Source organism: Coregonus clupeaformis, chromosome 26, assembly GCF_020615455.1.
Source record: "Coregonus clupeaformis isolate EN_2021a chromosome 26, ASM2061545v1, whole genome shotgun sequence".
Classification (NCBI taxonomy): Eukaryota; Metazoa; Chordata; class Actinopteri; order Salmoniformes; family Salmonidae; genus Coregonus; species Coregonus clupeaformis.
The window spans coordinates 34,614,764-34,632,903 of NC_059217.1; the positions used below are offsets into that span (position 1 = coordinate 34,614,764).

Below are 18,140 nucleotides of genomic sequence, written 5' to 3' on the forward strand. Positions count from 1 at the left end.
CCACTTCTCCAGGCACCACTACACCACTGTATAGGGCCGATGGAAAGACAGCAGTCACACAGCATGATGTTAAAGATTAAGCAGTCACACAGCATGATGTTAAAGGATAAGCAGTCACACAGCATGATGTTAAAGGATAAGCAGTCATACAGCATGATGTTAAAGGATAAGCAGTCACATACAGCATGATGTTAAAGGATAAGCAGTCACACAGCATGATGTTAAAGGATAAGCAGTCACATACAGCATGATGTTAAAGGATAAGCAGTCACACAGCAGGATGTTAAAGGATAAGCAGTCACACAGCAGGATGTTAAAGGATAAGCAGTCACACAGCATGATGTTAAAGGATAAGCAGTCACAAACAGCATGATGTTAAAGGATAAGCAGTCATACAGCATGATGTTAAAGGATAAGCAGTCACACAGCATGATGTTAAAGGATAAGCAGTCACACAGCATGATGTTAAAGGATAAGCAGTCACACAGCATGATGTTAAAGGATAAGCAGTCACACAGCATGATGTTAAAGGATAAACAGTCACACAGCATGATGTTAAAGGATAAGCAGTCACACACAGCATGATTTTAAAGGATAAGCAGTCACACAGCATGATGTTAAAGGATAAGCAGTCACACAGCATGATGTTAAAGGATAAGCAGTCACACACAGCATGATGTTAAAGGATAAGCAGTCACACAGCATGATGTTAAAGGATAAGCAGTCACACAGCATGATGTTAAAGGATAAGCAGTCACACAGCAGGATGTTAAAGGATAAGCAGTCACACAGCATGATGTTAAAGGATAAGCAGTCACACAGCATGATGTTAAAGGATAAGCAGTCATACAGCATGATGTTAAAGGATAAGCAGTCGCACAGCATGATGTTAAAGGATAAGCAGTCACACAGCATGATGTTAAAGGATAAGCAGTCGCACAGCATGATGTTAAAGGATAAGCAGTCACACAGCATGATGTTAAAGGATAAGCAGTCATACAGCATGATGTTAAAGGATAAGCAGTCACACAGCATGATGTTAAAGGATAAGCAGTCATACAGCATGATGTTAAAGGATAAGCAGTCACACATAGCATGATGTTAATGGATAAGCAGTCACACAGCAGGATGTTAAAGGATAAGCAGTCACACAGCATGATGTTAAAGGATAAGCAGTCACACACAGCATGATGTTAAAGGATAAGCAGTCACACAGCATGATGTTAAAGGATAAACAGTCACACAGCATGATGTTAAAGGATAAGCAGTCACACAGCATGATGTTAAAGGATAAGCAGTCACACACAGCATGATGTTAAAGGATAAGCAGTCACACAGCATGATGTTAAAGGATAAGCAGTCACACAGCATGATGTTAAAGGATAAGCAGTCACACAGCATGATGTTAAAGGATAAGCAGTCCATCAACTCGTACATAATAAGCCAGTAGGTCCCAATCAGAAGAATACAAAAACACAACCATTAAGCATTCACCAATCGAAATGTACAACTACTACTTCCCATTGCAAAAAAGCATTTCACATTTAGCACAAAGTAACCTGAGACCTAAAGTTTAAAGTGGAACTGACAGCGTTTTAACTACTTTGCAGATATGAAACAAAGTATTTCTAAGTAGAAGACATCATAGACGCGGGAAGAAAAGGCAAAAAAAAATCGGAAAACACCAAAAATAACTTTTTTTCTCTCACAAAAGTAGTCCTGTATTAGAGGACCGATATTTAGTCTTCTGGCCAAAACATTTTTTACAGCGCCACAATATACTTTAGCTTGCTAGCTAAAGGTCACAACACAGATGAAGGGGTTAGTTACCGGTATCGTTCTGCTTGAGCTGTGTCTTACGGTTTGTTAACAAAGCCGTATGATGCGCACATCTTACGACGGTTTTTAAGGCATAACATATTTAAATGAGTTAAGATTAGTTTGGCTGTAAAACTGGTTACAGATTGGTGGCGTTAACTGTGTGATGATAAAGCTTTTCTGTCCACCAGACCCCCTCTGTAATGAAGGGGAATCCATGCTGTAGGGAAGCTGTTATGATGTCATTTCATAGTGTTTGTTAGAACGAACCACTGTACCTATTCAATATTTAAATGAACTCTCCATCTAAGTCTTAAATAGCTTCTTGCATCATGAATTACTTGATACCCTAGAAACTCATCATAAGAGAAGCTCAATGCCAAGACCGTGGCTGTCAGCGTTCTACAGCCTAATTGCCCTGGCAACCTATCAGACATGCTGTTTCCACAATGAAAAGAGCAATTGTGTTCTTTAAATTAGGCCGATACTTCTATTCAATAATTTATCATGTACATTTGTTAACATTGAAAAAAAAATCCTTGGAATGTTTATTTTATTTTTAAGGTCATAATGAGTTAAATAATTCATTGTTTTCTTGAATGTATTGCTGATGTATCGTTTTATTTTACATTTGTTTCTACCGACAAACTGAAACACAGTCATTTTATTTGTTAATGTCTGCTGCTTTGGAAATAATTGAAACGCCAGAATCATCAACGTGTAATTTTGGCATGAGAATACTGAAAAGGTGAACCCTGAAGAAAGACATTTCACCTCAAATTGTAAAGAGAAGCATCTTTGATTTCAGTATTCAAGGAAGATGGCCGCCCCTCCACCAGGCTTGGAGACAAACAGACTGTGTTTCTCTAGCTCTGCTCTACGTGGGTCTGGGGTGTAGTACACCTCTCTGACGCTCTTTAGGAAAGACTCCACCTTGTCAGTGGGGACCACGGAGACAGCACAGCCTCCCCAGCCTGCTCTGGTCAGCCGGGATCCCACCGCGCCTGACCTCCTGGAGAGAGAGAGAGGGGACAGGAAGTACCGTAAGGTGCCAGCAAGCCGGCTTCATCTGTGTCATCAGAGTATGTCAATCAATCAATCAATCAATCAATAATTGAATAAAGTTGTATGCATAAAGCCTGTTTATCATGAACAGTTGTCACAAAGTGCTTTTACAGTAATGTGATGCACAATGCATATAGGTTGGTAGCATTCATTTGGCAAACAAGCTGAGCAAACAACTATGGGATTGATAGCCTGTGAAATCTGCAACATTTTCATTGTAATAACTACCCAGTGAAAACTGGTTGACATGACGTCGTTACAACTAGTAACTGTCACATCTTTTGGTTGAAAGGACGTCATTGTAATGTTAACCAGTTCTGCCTGCTTGGTAAGATAATGGAGTCATTCCGCTGATGCTGGACTCACAGACATATCTCCACCAGCAGGTCCAGTTCTGGACAGCTGCACTCGTACAAGTCTCTGCAGCTATCATGGCTCTGCTTCATCAGGTCTCCTAGACGCTTTGATGTTAGCGGAGAACGACAGGGTGTTGTCCAGGGTCACGCCAAGGTTCTTTGCACTCTGGGAGGAGGACACAATGGAGTTGTCAACCGTGATGGCGAGATCATGGAGCGGGCAGTCCTTCCCCCGGGAGGAAGAGCAGCTCCGTCTTGCCGAGATGGAGCTGGAGGTCACGCCATAGAGTTAAATAAAGCCTAGAGGGAAACATTAAGTCTGTAGAGCGGTAGGTAGCCCAGTGGTTAGAGCGTTCCGGTGTATGTGACAAAAAAAATAAAACATACATTTAAAAAAAATTCTAGAGTGGAGGTAACATCATAAAGTATTCATACTCCTTGACTTATTCCACATTTTGTTGGGTTTCAGCCTGAATTCAAAATTGATTAAATATATATATAAAAAATTACACACAATACCTCATAATGACAAAGTGAAAACATGTTTTTCTATTTTTTTTACTAATCTATTGAAAGTTAAATGCAGATATCTCATTTACATAAGTATCCACATCCCTGAGTCAATACATGTTAGAATCACCGTTGGCAGCGATTACAGCTGTGAGTCTTTCTGGGTAAGCCTCTAAGAGCTTAGCAGACCTGGACTGTACAATATTTGCCCATTATTCTTTTCAAAATTCTTCAAGCTCTGTCAAATTGGTTGTTGATCATTGCTAGACAACCATTTTCAAGTCTTGCCATAGATTTTCAAGTAGATTTAAGTAAAAACTGTAACTCGGCCACTCGGTCCCAGTGTCTGGTGGAAAGCAGACTGAACCAGGTTTTCCTCTAGGATTTTGCCTGTGCTTAGCTCCATTCCATTTCTTTTTTATCCTGAAAAACTCCCCAGTCATTAACAATTACAAGCATACCCATAACATGATGCAGCCAGCACTATGCTTTAACATATGGAGAGTAATATGTTGTATTGGATTTGCCCCAAACATAACACTTTGTATTCAGGACAAAAAGTGAATTGCTTTGCCACATTATTTTGCAGTATTACTTTACTGCCTTGTTGCAAACAGGGTGCATGTTTTGGAATATTTGTATTCTGTACAGGCTTCCTTCTTTTCACTCTAATTATTGTGGAGTAACTACAATGTTGTTGATCCATCCTAAATGTTTTCCTATCACAGCCATTAAACTCTATAACTATTTTAAAGTCACCATTGGTGAAACCCCTAGCGGTTTCCTTACTCTCCGGCAACTGAGTTAGGAAGGGTGACTGGGTGTATTGATACACCATCCAAAGTGTAATTAATAACTTTACCATACTCAATAACTTATCTTCTTTGGGAAGCATTGGAAACCCTCCCTGGTCTTGGTGGATGAATCGTTGTTTGAAATGTATTGCTCGACTGAGAGACCTTACAGATAATTGTATGTGTGGGGTACAGAGATGAGGTAGTCATTCAAAAATCATGTTAAACACTATTATTGCACACAGAGTGAGTCCATGCAACTTATTATGTGACTTGTTAAGCAAGATTTGACTCCTGAACTTATTTAGGCTTGCCTTAACAAAGGGGTTGAATACGTATTGACTCAAGACATTTCACCTTTTCATTTTTGATTAAGAAAAAAAAAAAAAAAAAACATAATTCCACTCTGACATTATGGGGTATTTATTGTGTGTAAGCCAGTGTAAAATTACATCTAAATTAAATCCATTTTTATATTCAGGATGTAACACAACAAAATGTGAAAAAAAAGTCAAGGGGTGTGAATACTTTCTGAAGGCGCTGTATAAAGCCCAGAGGGGGACAGCTTTAGCAGCCGGACCCACTTTAGGCCCCCCGGCTTTCGTCAGCATCTGAGTAAAGTGGAGAGAAACAGAGTTCAAATAAAACCTAGATGTAAACCTCCCTAGGAGTGAGATGAAACCACAGAGTTAAATAAAGGCTAGCAAGGACAGCTGCATCAGCAGCCAGCATCTGAGTTCAATGGAGAACACAATAAATAAGATAGGTTTCCGTCCAATTGGCGACAGATTTGCATGTGAATATTCTAAAATCTGCATAAAAACAATATAGGTCGTAGCGGAACACACAACATGTCATCGCTTGACTCTTAAGTTTACGTTCGATATGATGGGTTTATATCAATATTTGCGCATTAAAAGCGTTTTCCGACATTTCTCGCAATTAATTAATTTTACAGACACAAAAAGATACCACCTTTTTTTTGACGACGACATTTGGAACCTACAAATGTTCTGTTTCCAGCAGGCCTGTCATGACATTTGTTATCCGACATGTAATTTTACTCTCACAAAAAGGTTGGATGGAAACGTTGTTATAGGGTTTTTATTTCTTCAATTGAGACACAATCTTTATTTATCTCAGGCTTTATTTATCTCTATGGTTCACACGAGCCTGCTCACATAACAGTCACACTGCATCCAGGGCTCTGAATTAACATGTTTCATTCCCAACTTTTCTAGCTACTTTTGAAGCCCTAGAAACTAATATGTAACACTGTAAAGAAATGTGTTTATTATAAAAGCTAAACTGTTGATACAGACACCTGTCATTTAAGTTACAAAGTAATTTGTGGAATATCAGGTTACTACATTGTGTAAAAAGCACTGTTGCGTTACTTTGAAAATGGTATCTCTTTTTAAGAATGTCAAGTTTTTGTGTGAAAACATGCAACTCTGTCATTCATTCATTTGCTATGATCATTGATCTCCTGAATAAGCTATCCTTTTACCATTCTTTCTGTGCCCCCCAAATGTTTGGATATACTGGTAAAGTTCCCAGGTTGTTAGCTAGCTAGCTAGCTAATTAGGTTACATGACTGAAAAAGGCGTTAACGGCGTGCCAATGGAGATGCATCCAGCTGAAGTGCCAATGTGCAATAGAAGGAAAAAAACGTATCGCCGGTAATATGGTCACAACTTCTGAACGGTTTGAGCTAGAGACAAGCGGTTTTCTCTTTAGTAATGATCAGTGGCTACCCGTCATTCAGAGCCCTGCCTGTTTAGCAAAAAATATATATAATCTAATAATAATAATAATAATAATGACATTAATTCATTAATTCATTAACATTTACATTTACGTCATTTAGCACAGTCAGCAAACAATGTAAAAAAAAGAATCATTGAGTTAATAAATCCGCTGCATACAATCATGGTCTCTTGAGTAAGGCAGCTCCAAGTTGCAGGTGTTTAAGCCTAGCTCAGTGATTTCTGTGGTGGAGGGGCAGCCAGCAAAAGCACAGAGCATAGGCGTTGGTCATTTTCTCTAGTTGCGCCGGGATTGGCTCAGTGTTCTGTCACTCATGGCGACACTACATCACCACAGAATCTACAAGGAGAGCACCCAAGCCATAGATTTACATTAGACGTGCCCGTCCAAGAAGCTGAAGTTCATTGGCCACAGATAAAATGACGTCAAATCGTTTTGATTCGACTGATCATGCCAACATCATACTTTCAAAATGTTAGCTAGCAAGCTAGACAAGCAGTCATCATCATGAATCATGTTGACAATCTACTGGCAAAACCTTTTCCATCCTTGTCATATGAAGAGAAATTATAGATAAAACGTATCGGTGCTCATTGGCCATTGGACATAAACATTACACAACAAGTCGGAAATCACAAATTCAACAATGACTGGTTTGGAAGGAATCAGTGGCTAACTGTGAGTAATCACTATTATGCTTCCCCTGCCTGCTATTCGGTGGAGACGGTGTGTGGTCCAAGTCTGGGTTTAAGGATGTAAAACATCTGTCTGATATTGGTTTCTTTCCAAGCTTAAAAGGATAAACATTCACATGCAACACTATGGGTGTCAGGGTATGCTGATGTGGATGCGGTGGTGAAGTCAAGCGCAGGACACAGAGGATAAGTCAAGACGACTTTACTAATAAACTCTATAATACACAAAAATAAACGGCCTCGAACAAAATATGCGGGGTGCGTAAAACCAACAATAGATGCCAAGGTTCCGAACCAGTACGCATACGACAAGCGGACAATAACACACAACATACAAACATAACACAGGGGAATTTATAGGTGACATAATCAATACAGAATACGAAACAGGTGCAACAACTAGACATAACAAAACAACCATCGAAAACATCAAGCGGTAGCAGCTAGTACTCCGGGGACGACGAACGCCGAAGCCTGCCCGAGCAAGGAGGAGGAGCAGCCTCGGCGGCATCCGTGACAATGGGCCAGAAAAGGTTGAATACATTGGCCATGCTGTCAATCCAGCATGACTTCTGCCATGTTCAAAACAACTGAAAACTCGGAACTGGGAAATCTCCTACTTCGGTTTGCTAAAGACAACTGGCAAAACGATCTCCGACTGGGAAATTACGTTTTGAACGGTCATCCAACTTGGAATTCCAAGTCGGGAACTCTGGCCTCTTTCTAAAGCTCAGTCTTACCGACCTGAAGATCACTGACGTCATGATTCGATCTCCAGTTGTCTTGCAGTTGCAGAGTTCCCAGTTGTCTTGAAAGCACCATAAATCCAGAGAATGACAGATTTCGATGACAACGTTTGATGACAAAGTTTGCCCATAAGAATGACCGCCGCGCCACCTTCCTGTTCAAGTGAGCACAGCACAACGGTGAGTCCAAAAATACGGCTATGTATTGTATGCTGCTGCATAAATGATGTAATATGCCAGGGAGATATGTATACTGTAGCTAAGAAAGTAACACTAAGTGTATGTTGTGTAGTAAGCTGGTAGTAGCCCACGTGTCTCACCCTAAGAATTTGGTCCCTTTCCCCCTCAGAATTTAGCCTACTGTTCTGACTTGGTGGTGCACATGTAGCCTATAACCTGTTTTCGAATATTGTAAAAGCTTTCATTGTCTGCTTATATGGCCCCCGTTATTTATCCTACGGTTCTGACTTTGTTTACAGGGAGAATACAGTAAGAACCGCCCATGTTCCGAATTCTGTCGCGGTCCATTTCAAAAGTGCTGAATAAATAGGCATATCGTCCGTCTTAGCTCGCTCATTAATGTCTTGCCTCTTTTCCGCTCGTCCTTCCCTTATGCCATAGTTTGCACATCTCAATTGTTATATTGCTTATATAGGTCTGTCTCATTAGCATCTTATTCATCATTTTAGGTAATGTTGGAATGATGCATGTTATTGTTTTGCTTACTTTGTGTATTATAATAAGCTCATGTGCTTTTCTCCACGAGGAGGGGATACTATATAATGTTGTTGGGTCTGTAACCATGAGGAGGGGATACTATATAATGCTGTTGGGTCTGTAACCATGAGGAGGGGATACTATATAATGCTGTTGGGTCTGTAACCATGAGGAGGGGATACTATATAATGTTGTTGGGTCTGTAACCATGAGGAGGGGATACTATATAATGCTGTTGGGTCTGTAACCATGAGGAGGGGATACTATATAATGTTGTTGGGTCTGTAACCACGAGGAGGGGATACTATATAATGTTGTTGGGTCTGTAACCATGAGGAGGGGATAGTATATAATGTTGTTGGGTCTGTAACCATGAGGAGGGGATACTATATAATGTTGTTGGGTCTGTAACCATGAGGAGGGGGATACTATATAATGTTGTTGGGTCTGTAACCATGAGGAGGGGATACTATATAATGTTGTTGGGTCTGTAACCATGAGGAGGGGATACTATATAATGTTGTTGGGTCTGTAACCATGAGGAGGGGATACTATATAATGTTGTTGGGTCTGTAACCACGAGGAGGGGATACTATATAATGTTGTTGGGTCTGTAACCATGAGGAGGGGATACTATATATGTTGTTGGGTCTGTAACCATGAGGAGGGGATACTATATAATGTTGTTGGGTCTGTAACCATGAGGAGGGGATAGTATATAATGTTGTTGGATCTGTAACCATGAGGAGGGGATACTATATAATGTTGTTGGGTCTGTAACCATGAGGAGGGGATACTATATAATGTTGTTGGGTCTGTAACCATGAGGAGGGGATACTATATAATGTTGTTGGGTCTGTAACCATGAGGAGGGGATAGTATATAATGTTGTTGGGTCTGTAACCATGAGGAGGGGATACTATATAATGCTGTTGGGTCTGTAACCATGAGGAGGGGATACTATATAATGTTGTTGGGTCTGTAACCATGAGGAGGGGATACTATATAATGTTGTTGGGTCTGTAACCATGAGGAGGGGATACTATATAATGCTGTTGGGTCTGTAACCATGAGGAGGGGATACTATATAATGTTGTTGGGTCTGTAACCATGAGGAGGGGATACTATATAATGTTGTTGGGTCTGTAACCATGAGGAGGGGATACTATATAATGTTGTTGGGTCTGTAACCATGAGGAGGGGATACTATATAATGCTGTTGGGTCTGTAACCATGAGGAGGGGATACTATATAATGTTGTTGTGTCTGTAACCATGAGGAGGGGATACTATATCATGTTGTTGGGTCTGTAACCATGAGGAGGGGATACTATATAATGTTGTTGGGTCTGTAACCATGAGGAGGGGATACTATATCATGTTGTTGGGTCTGTAACCATGAGGAGGGGATAGTATATAATGTTGTTGGGTCTGTAACCATGAGGAGGGGATACTATATAATGTTGTTGGGTCTGTAACCATGAGGAGGGGATAGTATATAATGTTGTTGGGTCTGTAACCATGAGGAGGGGATACTATATAATGCTGTTGGGTCTGTAACCATGAGGAGGGGATACTATATAATGTTGTTGGGTCTGTAACCATGAGGAGGGGATACTATATAATGTTGTTGGGTCTGTAACCATGAGGAGGGGATACTATATAATGTTGTTGGGTCTGTAACCATGAGGAGGGGATACTATATAATGTTGTTGGGTCTGTAACCATGAGGAGGGGATAGTATATAATGTTGTTGGATCTGTAACCATGAGGAGGGGATACTATATAATGTTGTTGGGTCTGTAACCATGAGGAGGGGATACTATATAATGTTGTTGGGTCTGTAACCATGAGGAGGGGATAGTATATAATGTTGTTGGGTCTGTAACCATGAGGAGGGGATACTATATAATGTTGTTGGGTCTGTAACCATGAGGAGGGGATACTATATAATGTTGTTGGGTCTGTAACCATGAGGAGGGGATACTATATAATGTTGTTGGGTCTGTAACCATGAGGAAGGGATACTATATAATGTTGTTGGGTCTGTAACCACGAGGAGGGGATACTATATAATGTTGTTGGGTCTGTAACCACGAGGAGGGGATACTATATAATGTTGTTGGGTCTGTAACCACGAGGAGGGGATACTATATAATGTTGTTGGGTCTGTAACCATGAGGAGGGGATACTATATAATGTTGTTGGGTCTGTAACCATGAGGAGGGGATACTATATAATGTTGTTGGGTCTGTAACCATGAGGAGGGGATACTATATAATGTTGTTGGATCTGTAACCATGAGGAGGGGATACTATATAATGTTGTTGGGTCTGTAACCATGAGGAGGGGATACTATATAATGCTGTTGGATCTGTAACCATGAGGAGGGGATACTATATAATGTTGTTGGGTCTGTAACCATGAGGAGGGGATACTATATAATGTTGTTGGGTCTGTAACCACGAGGAGGGGATACTATATAATGCTGTTGGGTCTGTAACCATGAGGAGGGGATACTATATAATGTTGTTGTGTCTGTAACCATGAGGAGGGGATACTATATCATGTTGTTGGGTCTGTAACCATGAGGAGGGGATACTATATAATGTTGTTGGGTCTGTAACCATGAGGAGGGGATACTATATAATGTTGTTGGGTCTGTAACCATGAGGAGGGGATACTATATAATGTTGTTGTGTCTGTAACCATGAGGAGGGGATACTATATAATGTTGTTGGGTCTGTAACCATGAGGAGGGGATACTATATAATGTTGTTGGGTCTGTAACCATGAGGAGGGGATACTATATAATGTTGTTGGGTCTGTAACCATGAGGAGGGGATACTATATAATGTTGTTGGGTCTGTAACCACGAGGAGGGGATACTATATAATGCTGTTGGGTCTGTAACCATGAGGAGGGGATACTATATAATGTTGTTGGGTCTGTAACCATGAGGAGGGGGATACTATATAATGTTGTTGGGTCTGTAACCATGAGGAGGGGATACTATATAATGCTGTTGGGTCTGTAACCATGAGGAGGGGATACTATATAATGTTGTTGTGTCTGTAACCATGAGGAGGGGATACTATATCATGTTGTTGGGTCTGTAACCACGAGGAGGGGATACTATATAATGCTGTTGGGTCTGTAACCATGAGGAGGGGATACTATATAATGTTGTTGGGTCTGTAACCATGAGGAGGGGATACTATATAATGTTGTTGGGTCTGTAACCACGAGGAGGGGATACTATATAATGTTGTTGGGTCTGTAACCACGAGGAGGGGATACTATATAATGCTGTTGGGTCTGTAACCATGAGGAGGGGATACTATATAATGTTGTTGGGTCTGTAACCATGAGGAGGGGATACTATATAATGTTGTTGGGTCTGTAACCACGAGGAGGGGATACTATATAATGCTGTTGGGTCTGTAACCATGAGGGGAGGGGATACTATATAATGTTGTTGTGTCTGTAACCATGAGGAGGGGATACTATATAATGTTGTTGGGTCTGTAACCATGAGGAGGGGATACTATATAATGTTGTTGGGTCTGTAACCATGAGGAGGGGATACTATATAATGCTGTTGGGTCTGTAACCATGAGGAGGGGATACTATATAATGTTGTTGGTCTGTAACCATGAGGAGGGGATACTATATAATGTTGTTGGGTCTGTAACCACGAGGAGGGGATACTATATAATGTTGTTGGGTCTGTAACCACGAGGAGGGATACTATATAATGCTGTTGGATCTGTAACCATGAGGAGGGGATACTATATAATGTTGTTGGGTCTGTAACCATGAGGAGGGGATACTATATAATGTTGTTGGGTCTGTAACCATGAGGAGGGGATACTATATAATGTTGTTGGGTCTGTAACCATGAGGAGGGGATACTATATAATGTTGTTGGGTCTGTAACCATGTTTGCCAGTGAAAGTTCAGTAATAGACCCATGTAATTCCAGCTGATTTTGTGAGGGTTGTTTTGTTTGCGCAATGCGCTGTCTGTGCGTCGGTATATTATATATAAAAGTGGATCCTCATGATTGCATTTTCCTTCCTTTTTAGACCACATAGGCCTAATAAAATGCTTCAAATGGTAAGCTAACCGAGTCTCTCTCTCTCTGTGGTGACGTAAAGAAGAGTAAAGTTAAGGCCTCAACATCTTGCTGAATTTATCTGAACTAACGTCTATCTGAATTTCTGTTGGTGTCCATTTTGAAAGTGGTGAACGAATAGGCCTACCTCGTCGCAGCTCGTTTGCACTTAAATGTGATAATGTTTCTGTATGGTTCAAAAGTCAAAACTCATGTCGGCATTCGTTATTATTGAAGGAGAATGCGTTTTTTATCGAGTTACACAAATCCACAAGGAGTCAGTAGAAACCATATTTATTTAAGCAAGTCAGCCATAATAGCTATGGTTTTTAAAAAGGCAGTAAATGAGGCTGAAGGAACTGTTTCGCTGCCAGATGAGTCTCCGCTGACAGCCAGGCGTAGCGGTGGTAAGGATTCACTCCATGGTGCTGAAAGGAAAGCTCTGCTGTTGGGACAGCTTTATGGAGGCCCTAACAGTTTGCGGGCACCGTTTGTCACCGTTATAGTGCAATTCATGTATTGTTTAGTGTGGTGTTGTGTTGTGGCTTTTCTGGCATGTATCTTAACAAATTGGTTGAGTTTGCCCCACCAAGATTTACATGCTAAAATCCCCACTGGTAATGATGCAACCGCCACCAACACAAATCCTTTACTTGCCTTTTTCTCTTGGGCTTTCGGAAACAGCGGTACACGAAGCCTAATCATTACAACCATTATTCTTCTGGCAGATCTTTTTTTTCTAGGAGCACTAGTGCGCCCAAATTAAAAATTCCAAGTCGCACAGCAAAAATATTTAGGAGCAATATGCGACCAAAAATGGGCACACATTAGAGCCCTGACTGCATGCCATCTCATGTCATGTGCAAGCTAGGACAAAACCTTGTTACTCATAGCACCTCTAGCGGGAATGCTCTCTGCCCTCAGTGGCATTTGAATTTCTATTTGAATTCTAAAACATTTCTATGACGCTGATGAGAACAACATTACTGATATACCGGTTCACTATACTTACGACATGTTGTTATTATATTGTTTATTGCGACAAAGGTTTGATGCGTCATTGTCACTAAGCCTAATCATTGTGATCACATGAACATTGAATTGCCTCTTTACCTTGGTGGCTATCCGGCCCATTCGACCACCCTGATGTTGAAGTGAGAGGTAGCAGCCTTGATCATCTCCAGACGCAGCAGTTAGAGATGACGAACACTGCTCCCTCAGGGAGATGCATGTCAGACACCCGCAGAGGCTGGAACTCAATTAGCTTGGCCTGAGACAACAACAACAACAACAACAACAACAACAACAACAACAACAACAGGCCGATCCAACACTAATAACAAGCACTTACAAATCACAGACACAACCGTTACAACAGATAACACTAACAAATCACAGACACAACCGTTACAACAGATAACACTAACAAATCACAGACACAACCGTTACAACAGATAACACTAACAAATCACAGACACAACCGTTACAACAGATAACACTAACAAATCACAGACACAACCGTTACAACAGATAACACTAACAAATCACAGACACAACCGTTACAACAGATAACACTAACAAATCACAGACACAACCGTTACAACAGATAACACTAACAAATCACAGACACAACCGTTACAACAGATAACACTAACAAATCACAGACACAACCGTTACAACAGATAACACTAACAAATCACAGACACAACCGTTACAACAGATAACACTAACAAATCATAACTTACAACAGATAACACAAACAAATCATAACTTACAACAGATAACACTAACAAATCATAACTTACAACAGATAACACTAACAAATCATAACTTACAACAGATAACACAAACAAATCATAACTTACAACAGATAACACTAACAAATCATAACTTACAACAGATAACACTAACAAATCATAACTTACAACAGATAACACTAACAAATCATAACTTACAACAGATAACACTAACAAATCATAACTTACAATAGATAACACTAACAAATCATAACTTACAATAGATAACACTTACAAACCATAATTGTCCCCCCCAAAGAATGTATATATATTTTTTAATAACTTATCATGCAGCATGCAGGTATAACACTTTATTAGTTTTTATAAGCATGTAATAAGCTTTACAATGTCTTATAATAAGACTTCTTAACATTTTATTTTATTTATTATAACACTTCAACAAACTATCTATTAACCCTAACCCTAACCCTTATCCTAACCCTAAACTTAACTCTAGCCCCTATTGTAACCCTAACCGTAGCAAGCGGTTGATTATCAACAGATAAGTTTGTTGATAGTATGACTATCTACAGATTGACTAATTGGACTATCCAACTAAAGTGTGACTGTGACTTTAAACGTTCAAATCAAATCAAATTGTATTTGTCACATACACGTGTTTAGCAGATGTTATTGCGGGTGTAGCGAAATGCCAGGACTGAAATGGACTGGTCCATGCCCCCCCCGCCCCTCTGTGCCAATATAGCACTCACACGTGGCCCAGATCTCTGCCGACAGAACAGAGGTGGACGACAGGCAGAACATTTGAGAGGAAACTGTCAGTGTCTATACATCGACGTCGGGTATTGTCCTGAACATTTGACCGGCAATTCATCATCTCAATCTTGTACATCACAGAATCAGCTTGCAAGATTATAGAGCGCTGGTTTTGACACATTGCAGTTCTTGAGACATTCACACGTATTCATGAATAACATGTACAAGTACTGCATGTGTCTGTTACCTTGTTGAGGGACTTGTGGTTAGCCTCCACGGTGAGGAGCCCAGCACAGCAGACCAGGGCACTGGAGCTGGACAGGCCGGAGCTAGCCGGGATGGTCCCGTCCACAACACACTTCATCCCAGACAGACCAGGGCACTGGAGCTGGACAGGCCGGGGCTAGCCAGGATGGTCCCGTCCACAGCAGACCAGGGCACTGGAGCTGGACAGGCCGGAGCTAGCCGGGATGGTCCCGTCCACAGCAGACCAGGGCACTGGAGCTGGACAGGCCCGGGCTAGCCAGGATGGTCCCGTCCACAACACACTTCATCCCAGACAGACCAGGGCACTGGAGCTGGACAGGCCGGAGCTAGCCAGGATGGTCCCGTCCACAACACACTTCATCCCAGACAGACCAGGGCACTGGAGCTGGACAGGCCGGAGCTAGCCGGGATGGTCCCGTCCACAGCACACTTCATCCCAGACAGACCAGGGCACTGGAGCTGGACAGGCCCGGCTAGCCGGGATGGTCCCGTCCACAGCACACTTCATCCCAGACAGACCAGGGCACTGGAGCTGGACAGGCCGGAGCTAGCCGGGATGGTCCCGTCCACAGCACACTTCATCCCAGACAGACCAGGGCACTGGAGCTGGACAGGCCGGAGCTAGCCGGGATGGTCCCGTCCACAACACACTTCATCCCAGGCAGACCAGGGCACTGGAGCTGGACAGGCCGGAGCTAGCCGGGATGGTCCCGTCCACAGCACACTTCATCCCAGACAGACCAGGGCACTGGAGCTGGACAGGCCGGAGCTAGCCGGGATGGTCCCGTCCACAGCAGACCAGGGCACTGGAGCTGGACAGGCCGGAGCTAGCCAGGATGGTCTGGAGCTGGACAGGCCGGGCTAGCCAGGATGGTCTGGAGCTGGACAGGCCGGAGCTAGCCGGGATGGTCTGGAGCTGGACAGGCCGGAGCTAGCCGGGATGGTCTGGAGCTGGACAGGCCGGGCTAGCCAGGATGGTCCCGTCCACAGCAGACCAGGGCACTGGAGCTGGACAGGCCCGGAGCTAGCCAGGATGGTCTGGAGCTGGACAGGCCCGAGCTAGCCGGGATGGTCTGGAGCTGGACAGGCCCGAGCTAGCCAGGATGGTCCCGTCCACAGCAGACCAGGGCACTGGAGCTGGACAGGCCGGAGCTAGCCAGGATGGTCTGGAGCTGGACAGGCCGGAGCTAGCCAGGATGGTCTGGAGCTAGCCAGGATGGTCTGGAGCTAGCCAGGATGGTCTGGAGCTGGACAGGCCGGAGCTAGCCAGGATGGTCTGGAGCTAGCCAGGATGGTCTGGAGCTGGACAGGCCGGAGCTAGCCAGGATGGTCTGGAGCTAGCCAGGATGGTCTGGAGCTGGACAGGCCGGAGCTAGCCAGGATGGTCTGGAGCTAGCCAGGATGGTCTGGAGCTAGCCAGGATGGTCTGGAGCTAGCCAGGATGGTCTGGAGCTAGCCAGGATGGTCTGGAGCTAGCCAGGATGGTCTGGAGCTGGACAGGCCGGGCTAGCCAGGATGGTCTGGAGCTGGACAGGCCGGAGCTAGCCAGGATGGTCTGGAGCTAGCCAGGATGGTCTGGAGCTAGCCAGGATGGTCCCGTCCACAACACACTTCATCCCAGACAGAGGAACCTTCCCTAGTTGCTCCTGGTGAGGATGATGATGTAACACAATATTGTACAATGGTTCATGTTAATGTTCTGAATGGTTAATATCAACATATAGGACTGACAGACCGACAGACAGATGTACAACGTTGATAAGAAGAAGAAGAGGAAGAAGAAGAAGAACAAATTAGACACAACAGGGTCTCTCTGATCCTCAGGCTCTACACGACTCATCTGAATCCCATTCAAATGCCTTTCTTGCCAGCTCTAAACCCAACAATGCATTAATCAATCATCACGTGTATTTATACTGTATTTATGGAGTCCTGCTTATAGTAGCATATATACATATGAACTTTGTTTACATACCTATTAGATTGACTCTTCCAGGAGCTCGTGCATAAAAGAAAGGAGATTCGCCATACTTTTTCTCAATGGCATCTTTAAGATTTTGCAACCTAGGAATAAAATACATTGGTAAAATGCAAATGAATGCACAATTCAGGGAGTGAGTTGAGTACATTTTACATTTTAGTCATTTAGCAGACGCTCTTATCCAGAGTGACTTACAGTTAGTGAGTGCATACATTTTTCATACTGGCCCCCCGTGGGAAACGAACCCACAACCCTGGCGTTGCAAGCGCCATGCTCTACCAACTGAGCTACAGGGGAGTACAAAACTGTTTTCCTTTACTGCTGCTTACTATACATCTATAATACATGCATTGATAGTTTTAGCAACTGTAATGACCAATAAAGTATTTAGAAAATTATCAAGATCATAACTCACCTTTCATTTGCCATTTTCCAAACCAAATACCAGTTCTAACCGGTTGTTTTTAGACTATTGTGAAATCACCTAATCTAGCCAGAGTAGCCTACTATACTGAAGATAAAGATTGAAACGCACCAATACTAACTGCTGACTTTTATACGCGGCTCCTGGATAATATTGAACTGCTGATATACGACCAGCTCTTCCTACCGAAACTACCACCCCAAACACTTTCAGTTAAACAAAGTAACTATTTCTAGAACAGCTGTTGACAGATTCATTGTAACGAAATGTAACAATACGGCTGAGTAGAAAAAAGGGTCCAGTTCATAGGAATCACGATTCACGCTCATATTCACGCTGCGCAGAAAGGCATTGGTGGCGGATAACGT

At 42.5% G+C, this 18,140-nt stretch overlaps 1 pseudogene; it reads right to left on the reverse strand.

The window, feature by feature from the left end:
- Window positions 1-2,420: 2,420 nt before the first annotated feature.
- On the reverse strand, window positions 2,421-18,099 carry LOC121540084 (annotated as a pseudogene).
- Window positions 18,100-18,140: the final 41 nt, after the last annotated feature.